The sequence below is a fragment of the Micropterus salmoides genome, unplaced genomic scaffold, assembly GCF_014851395.1.
Source record: "Micropterus salmoides isolate LMB-PRFRI ecotype aquatic unplaced genomic scaffold, ASM1485139v1 Ms_hic_scaffold_2, whole genome shotgun sequence".
In the NCBI taxonomy this organism is placed as follows: Eukaryota; Metazoa; Chordata; class Actinopteri; order Centrarchiformes; family Centrarchidae; genus Micropterus; species Micropterus salmoides.
In genome coordinates, this window is record NW_024041150.1 from 32857409 (window position 1) to 32865598 (window position 8190).

The 8190-nt window shown below is 38.0% G+C and overlaps 1 long non-coding RNA gene across 1 annotated transcript; it reads right to left on the bottom strand.

Annotated features, from left to right (window-relative positions):
* Positions 1 to 1510: 1510 nt before the first annotated feature.
* On the bottom strand, positions 1511 to 3634 carry LOC119913175. The gene is made up of 2 exons (XR_005446400.1): positions 3189 to 3634; positions 1511 to 1848 (listed from the first exon to the last, which is right to left on the bottom strand). It is a non-coding gene; the product is annotated as an uncharacterized LOC119913175 (long non-coding RNA).
* Positions 3635 to 8190: the final 4556 nt, after the last annotated feature.

Here is an 8190-nt window from a genome sequence, read left to right on the forward strand (position 1 = left end):
TGTGTGTCAGCGTTTCCATATTAAAAGACACTGAATAACCGTATCTACCTCATGTCTGTGAAGATTCTCAGTCATCCAGGTCATAGTTATCCAATGAAGGTTAAAGTCAAGGGCAACTGGACTGTGTGTGTGTGTGTGTGTGTGTGTGTGTGTGTGTGTGTGTGTGTGTGTGTGTGTGTGTGTGCACAGGGTCCTCCTATCTTAAAGATGATTATAGTCAATTATAGCCACAAAATGAAGCTGAGCTGTCTGGTCCAGCAGCAGCCATATCAATGTTTGCATGGTAAAAAGTAGAATTACAACATTCTTGTGATCTGAATGAATGTGGAGGCTGCTTGTCTGTCTGAACCATAGACTTTTTAAACAAGGCCTTAGAAAGAATGAGGTGAAGTGAAATCCCTACAAGACTATGCCTTCCCACAGGACCTGATAAATCTGTCAAATACAACAAGAGTAACAACTAAAAAACAAAGGTTGGGCTGTATAGTTTAGGGCAAGTAGAGTTGCCAGATTTTTGTTTTTAAACCCAGAACTTGTTTAGTTGTCATAAAAAATTGATTGTAAAGAATATAATTAAACTAAATGGATAAATATTAACCTTGTGTCCCTGCCTTTACTGCTTGGTCCCTCACACCAATCATTTTACTGCATGTCCTTCTTCTATTCTACTGTATGTATTTTACATGTTTGAATGAAGTCAGTTTTACATTTTTCATTCTCTTTTTTCATTTGTCTTACTCCATCTTTTTAAATTTTTCATAGGCTATGATGCTGCAGTTCTTGAAATGGAAAGATAATGATGCATGTAGGCCTGTAAATGCAGTTAATTATAAATAATAATTATGATGTTTTTATTATATAGTTATAGATCTTTTCTTGTACTCAGGTCTCTCATGGAAATTAGTTATCAGTATCTATGGGATGAAATAAAAATTACACTGTAGACAACTGTAGAATAGATCCATACTATTCAGCAACCCTCTGCCGATGAGCACACACTTGGTTGTAATCTTAAAACTGCACCAAAAATAAACTTATTCATTTAATACAATAAATATTTTTTAGATGTTCATCCTGTCCAAAGCTTTATGATGACAATGAAATAACAAATGTCATCATATTGATTTGGTGATTTTGCATTGGCATATTAATTTTTTATTTTTTTATTTACTTCAGTATGGTACTATTTTGAGGTACTTGTACTTAAATGTATCCAATTTATGCTACCTCACAACACATGAGGAAAATATTGTAATTTGCACTTCACTACATTTATTTAACTACTAGTAACTAGTTATTTAGATTTTACTTCGTATCAATGTATTAAATATGATGCATTATTATTGACGAAAGACCTCACATACCCTGCAGTAGGTGTTTTCAGTTGTGTTGCGGATTAGACCAGCTTAGTTTGGAAGTGTGCAAACTCTGTTGGGATTTACATGAGGTCAATTTATAAGAATAATAAAATTGTAATTTTCCCTGCAACAAAACAGGAGAGCCCCTTAGGTCCTTTAAAATATACTTTATTATCTTGATGCACAACACAAACACAAATTTATTTTAGGTTAGACAATGAACCAGGAAGTGACATGATATGAAGACATTTCTGCTGTCATGGTTATGAGAGTACTGTAAATTACAACTGTGCAGTAAATAAAATTTTCAATAGTCACTTAAGATTAATTTTACTAAAGAGAATTTGTTTCTGCAGTTGGCTTTAATATAAACAGACAAATAAAAAGTAAACATTGGACATAAAATCATGTCTGAACATATTTTTATATTGGTCAAGAGGTTTCGAGGTAGGTCTGATGGCACTCCTTGACTCACCAGTTTAGCTTTAATCTGTAAAGATAAAAACAATGGTGTTGAGATATGATCAGGGGTGGAAATTAACTTTTTGGCTTACTTACCTGGTGAGCCTGGGACTGGTAGATGAAAAGATCCACCGGCCAAGCATATTTTGCACCGGCCAAAGTAGTAGGCTACTTTTAATTGAGATAACATGGTATTCTGTCAAATACAAACTTAAAGAAGACACCAGATTGAAATTTGAAGCTAAATGAATTTATTGCTATTAAATGTACTTAGGACACAACAGTAAATTGTTTTATAAACTTATTTTTTGCACCCCCCGTCCCCTTCCCCTCCTCCCACTACATTCATTAAACTTTCATAGAAAGTGTATCAATACTATAGGTATAATATTAATTGTAGGTTGTTTTAATTTATTAAATCTTTTTGTAAGAATAACCAACCCGATCTCACCTCAGGCGTCACATGTACACGCTTTGGAACAACCGTGGCCAATGTATGCAAAACGGGTGGGCTGTCAACTCCTTAAACACAAACATAGCTAGCTTGTTATCGACTGGAAGCGCTACTAGCGTTTCTGGTCACCCCAGGGTGTCATACACATACGAGACCTGGATGCGTCTCATACACACAAACCTGGGGGCGTATCCTACACAAAATTAAACTGTTATTCATTTTGCTTTCATACACTGGCAGCATGATACAAATGCTTCATTTTATTTTCACCACCTGTGACAGTCTCAGTGCTCCTCACTTTACAAGAGGAAAGATCCTGACTCCCAGCTTTAAAAAAGAAGCACCAGCAAAAACTCAACAAGGGGGCTAAAGATAATCAGCAAAAGTAAAATTAGAATTATTGCCCATTTCCATTTACTACTGTTATGCAAATATTAGAAGTTGGTATATCAAGATAAACAGTTGGTGCACCTAATTCTCCAGTTGGGTTCAATTAAACCATTGTAGAAGAAGAGGACACAATGAAATGACATAATAAAAAGGAACACCAGCCCTATCCTCGAACGATGGAAAACCATGAACAAATTAAATTAATCGACTAATGTAACATTCTCCTCATAAGAATACACAAATCTTGTGTTTTCATCTGACGCTATTTTTCATCCCATTCAGTAGACGTTTAAATCATATACTTCATTTAAGTCATTATGATTTATTCGCTAATTTCCATTGCACTTTGTCCCATTTAGTTTTTATTGATACACCATCTTGTCTAACTCAACAAAAACTTTCTTTTGTAATGGATGGAAATGCAGTTCTCTAATGTTGACTATTCTGCATCTGCTTGCCCTCTAGGTTGGTTGTAGTTATCTGATACTTTGACAGAATTTCTGATTACAAAAGAAAATACTGACCAGTTGTATGATGTTTTTCCTGATGTCGTCCTCAGACAATGAAGACGTAAAGGAGATTTTTATTCTCAGACTTCTGACAACTAGAAACACAGTAACTAGCATTATAATGCAGGCCAGAAGGGTGCTTAAACTGAGTAATACAGCTGTCTTAGACAAGGTCTTCATTTTCAGTGTCAAGTTCAATATCATTGTTCTCCCTTAGATCCTTCACTTATAATTTAGCTTTGTATATGGCTGTTAGTAGACGATTACAGTATTCAAAGTGTAGTGTAAAAGATCACAATTTGTCATACTCACTTGGGTTCCAGATTGTGGTTCCAGATGTTCTGGTAGTTGTTGAAAGAATGGTGGTACTTAGTGAAAATCCTATAGTGACGGTGTCTGCCCCCCGACCATCGAAATTATTTAAAAAGGTAAACAGAAGAGGAGCTGTGCATAAAAACCTCATAAAAATTAAAACCACAAGAGCAATAGTGCAAACGAATAGGAGAGTTAAATGTGGACTCTTAAACATCAGATCTCTCTCTTCTAAAGGTGTACTAGTAAATGAACTAATATCAGATTATGATATTGATTTATTTGGTCTTACTGAAACCTGGCTGGGTGATGGAGAATATGTTAGCCTAAATGAATCCACCCCTCCCAGTCATATTAATACTCACATTCCTCGAGGCACAGGCCGAGGAGGTGGAGTTGCAGCTATCTTCGACTCTAGCCTACTAATCAGCTCTAAACCTAAACTAAACTATAACTCATTTGAAAGTCTTGTTCTTAGTCTTTCGCACTCAAGTTGGAAATCACTGCAACCAATTCTTTTTGTTATAGTGTACCGAGCACCTGGCCCGTACTCTGAATTCTTATCTGAATTTGCAGAGTTTTTGTCAACTTTAGTCCTTAAAACGGACAAAGTTATTATTGTAGGAGATTTTAATATTCATGTGGATGTTGAGAATGACAGCTTCAGTACTGCGTTTATCTCTTTGTTAGATTCCATCGGCTTCTCTCAGAGTGTTCATGAACCAACTCACTGTTTTAACCACACCCTCGACCTTGTTTTGGTGTATGGTATTGAAATTGAACATTTAGTGGTGTTCCCACAGAATCCCTCTTTATCCGACCACTGTTTGATAACTTTTGAGTTTGTATTGCTGAACTACTCGCCATTGGGCAAAAATTTCTATACAAGATGTCTGTCTGATAGTGCCATAGCTAAATTTAAGGATGCGATTCCATCAGCTCTAAATACATTATCTAGTCACAAAGTAACGGAGGACTCCTATGCTAATTTCAGTCCCTCCCAAATCGATCATCTTGTTGATAGTGCTGCAGGCTCGCTGCGAATGACACTCGACTCTATAGCCCCTCTAAAAAAGAAAATACTAAAACAAAGACGGTTAGCTCCATGGTATAATACTGAAACTCGCAAATTAAAGCAAATATCACGGAAACTTGAGAGGAATTGGCGTTCTACCAAAGTGGAAAATTCTCGTTTAATTTGGCAAGATAGTCTTAAAACTTATAGGAAGGCCCTCCGTAATGCCAGAGCAGCGTACTACTCGTCATTAATAGAGGAAAATAGGAACAACCCCAGGTTTCTTTTCAGCACTGTAGCCAGGCTGACAGAGAGTCACAGCTCTATTGAGCCAAGTATTCCCATAGCTCTCAGTAGTTACGATTTCATGAGCTTCTTTAATGATAAAATTCTAGCTATTAGAGACAAAATTCATCAAGACCTGCCCTCAATTGGCACCGACTTATCTCTTAACTCAGGAACCTTAGAAACAGCTGTAGAACCAGATACATGTTTAGACTGTTTTGCTTCCCTCAATCTTTACCAACTAACTTCAATAATTTCTTCATCTAAACCATCAACCTGCCTCTTAGACCCCATCCCGACTAGGCTGCTTAAAGATGTTCTACCCTTAGTCAGCACCTCTATACTAGATATGATCAATCTATCTTTATCAACAGGCTATGTACCACAGTCCTTTAAAGTAGCTGTAATTAAACCTCTTCTGAAAAAGCCCAAACTTGATCCGGATGTTTTAGCCAACTATAGACCTATATCTAACCTTCCATTTCTCTCTAAGGTTCTGGAGAAAGCAGTTGCTAAACAGCTGTGTGACTTTCTACAGAGCAATAGTTTATTTGAGGATTTTCAGTCAGGGTTTAGAGCTCATCATAGCACAGAGACAGCACTGGTGAAAATTACTAATGACCTCCTTATTGCATCAGACAAAGGACTTGTCTCTGTACTGGTTTTATTAGATCTTAGTGCTGCATTTGATACCATTGACCATCAGATCCTATTGCAGAGACTGGAATATTTCATTGGCATTAAAGGAACCGCTCTAAGCTGGTTTAAGTCCTATTTATCAGATCGATTTCAGTTTGTAGATGTTAACAATGAGTCCTCCATGCACGCCAAAGTTACTCATGGAGTTCCTCAAGGATCTGTCCTTGGACCAATCCTCTTCACTTTATATATGCTTCCTTTAGGCAATATTATCAGGAAACATTCCATAAGCTTTCATTGTTATGCAGATGATACTCAGTTATATCTATCGATCAAGCCAGATGAAACTCATCAGTTAGCTAAACTTCAAATGTGCCTTCAGGATGTTAAAACCTGGATGACCTGTAATTTTCTCATGTTAAACTCAGATAAAACTGAAGTTATTGTTCTGGGGCCTAAGCACCTCCGTGACGCATTATCTAAAGATATAGTTTCCCTGGATGGCATCACCTTGGCCTCCAGCACCACTGTGAGGAATCTTGGAGTTATCTTTGATCAGGACATGTCGTTTAAGTCTCACATTAAGCAAATTTCAAGGACCGCCTTTTTTCACCTACGTAATATTGCGAAAATCAGGAACATCCTGTCTAAAAATGATGCAGAAAAACTAGTCCATGCATTTGTTACTTCTAGGCTGGATTACTGCAATTCCTTATTATCAGGCTGCTCGAAAAAGTCCATTAAGACTCTTCAGCTGATCCAGAATGCTGCAGCACGTGTTCTGACAGGAACCAGGAAAAGAGATCACATTTCTCCTGTCTTAGCTTCTTTGCATTGGCTTCCAGTAAAATCCAGAATAGAATTTAAAATCATTCTTCTTACCTACAAAGCTCTTAATGGTCAGGCACCATCTTATCTTAAAGAGCTCATAGCACCTTACTACCCCACCAGAGCACTGCGCTCCCAGAATGCAGGGTTACTTGTGGTTCCTAGAGTCTCCAAAAGTAGACTAGGAGCCAGAGCGTTCAGCTATCAAGCTCCTCTCCTGTGGAACCAGGTTCCAGTTTGGGTTCAGGAGGCAGACACCATCTCCACATTTAAGAGTAGGCTTAAGACTTTCCTCTTTGATAAAGCTTATAGTTAGGGCTGGCTCAGGTAGTCCTGAACCATCCCTTAGTTATGCTGCTATAGGCCTAGACTGCCGGGGGATTTCCCATGATGCACTGAGCTCCTCTCTCCTCTACTTTCTCTCCCTCTGTATGCAACCTTATCCCATTATTGCATGTTACTAACACAACTTCTCCCCTTTCTGGTAGTCTTGTGCTTTCTCGTCTCTCTCCTCTCTCCTATCACTTCCTGCAGGTTTTCTGGCTCTGGAGCTGAGGCTGTGGGTCACCTACTGCCCCCGTGTTCCTGCTCGACACCCTCTGCTGCAACGACTATTGTTGCTAGTCTTATTGTTATTATTGTTATTATAATCATTAACATTACGATGGTTACCATTAACACTATTATAAATATCTGTACCATTTTTCATTTAGTCTATAGCAACATCACTGTGTCTACCTCTGTGTGTATATTGTGTAGGCTGCCTCCCTCCCCTCTCTCTCTCTCCTTACATCTCTCTCTCCTTACATCTCTCTCTCTCTCCTTACATCTCTCTCTCTCTCTCTCTCTCTCTCACCCCAACCGGTCGAGGCAGATGGCCGCCCACCCTGAGCCATGGTTCTGCTCGAGGTTTCTGCCTCTTAAAAGGAAGTTTTTCCTTGCCTCTGTCGCCTAGTGCTTGCTCTTGGTGGGAACTGTTGGGCTTCTGTAAATAACATCACAGAGTACGGTCTAGACCTGCTCTTTTATGAAAAGCGCTGTGAGATAACTGTTGTTGTGATTTGGCGCTATATAAATAAAATTGAATTGAATTGGTTGTAGTTTGTGTGGTTGTTGTAGCTGGTGTAGTAGTGGTTGTAGTTAGTGGTGTAGTTGTTGAGGGAATGGTGGTTGTAGTTGGTGCAGTGGTGGTTGTGGTCAGTGGGGTGGTTGTTAAGGAAATGGTGGTTGTAGTTTGTGTGGTTGTTATAGTTGGTGTAGTGACGGGTGTTGTGGGTGCTGGTGTAGTTGTTGAGTCTGTAAACAGAAGTGAATATAAAAGATTACTAGGGAACTTCATAATCCAGGAAATTAACAAATGAATTTAAACATGAACAAAAAAGGAAGGGTTGTACTCACTGTATCCAACATTCACAATGACACATCGTAGCTCCGATTGATACTTGACTGTACTGTGGAAATATATCAATATTATGTCATAAATTATTTTCATATATTTCAAGATAGAAAGTCTTTCTAGCTTAAGGATGACATTTTTTTTCACAGCCTGCATGTGTAATCGTCTCAAATAAAGCACACATCAACACAATCTACACATGGTCACATTATATCCCCACAAATTCTTATGTAGAAACCGGTACAGATATTAAGTATACATCTATACATACAGTTCTCAACAAGGTATTATTCACTTAGTGATGCTACTGTAGATGGAACACAACTCTCGCGAAAGTAAGCCCTACTCAGTTTTAAAGGAGTAGTTTGACAAATATGTGCACAAATTTGATTTTCAACTCATTCCTAAAGGACTGATATCTGAGATCACACAGACGTAATGTTAAGAGTGTATTTTTACGAAAATACTAAAAATATGATTCATATGATTCAACTCCGTCAACTGATTACATTCCCCGTTCACTTTCAGGAAATGTAAAACTC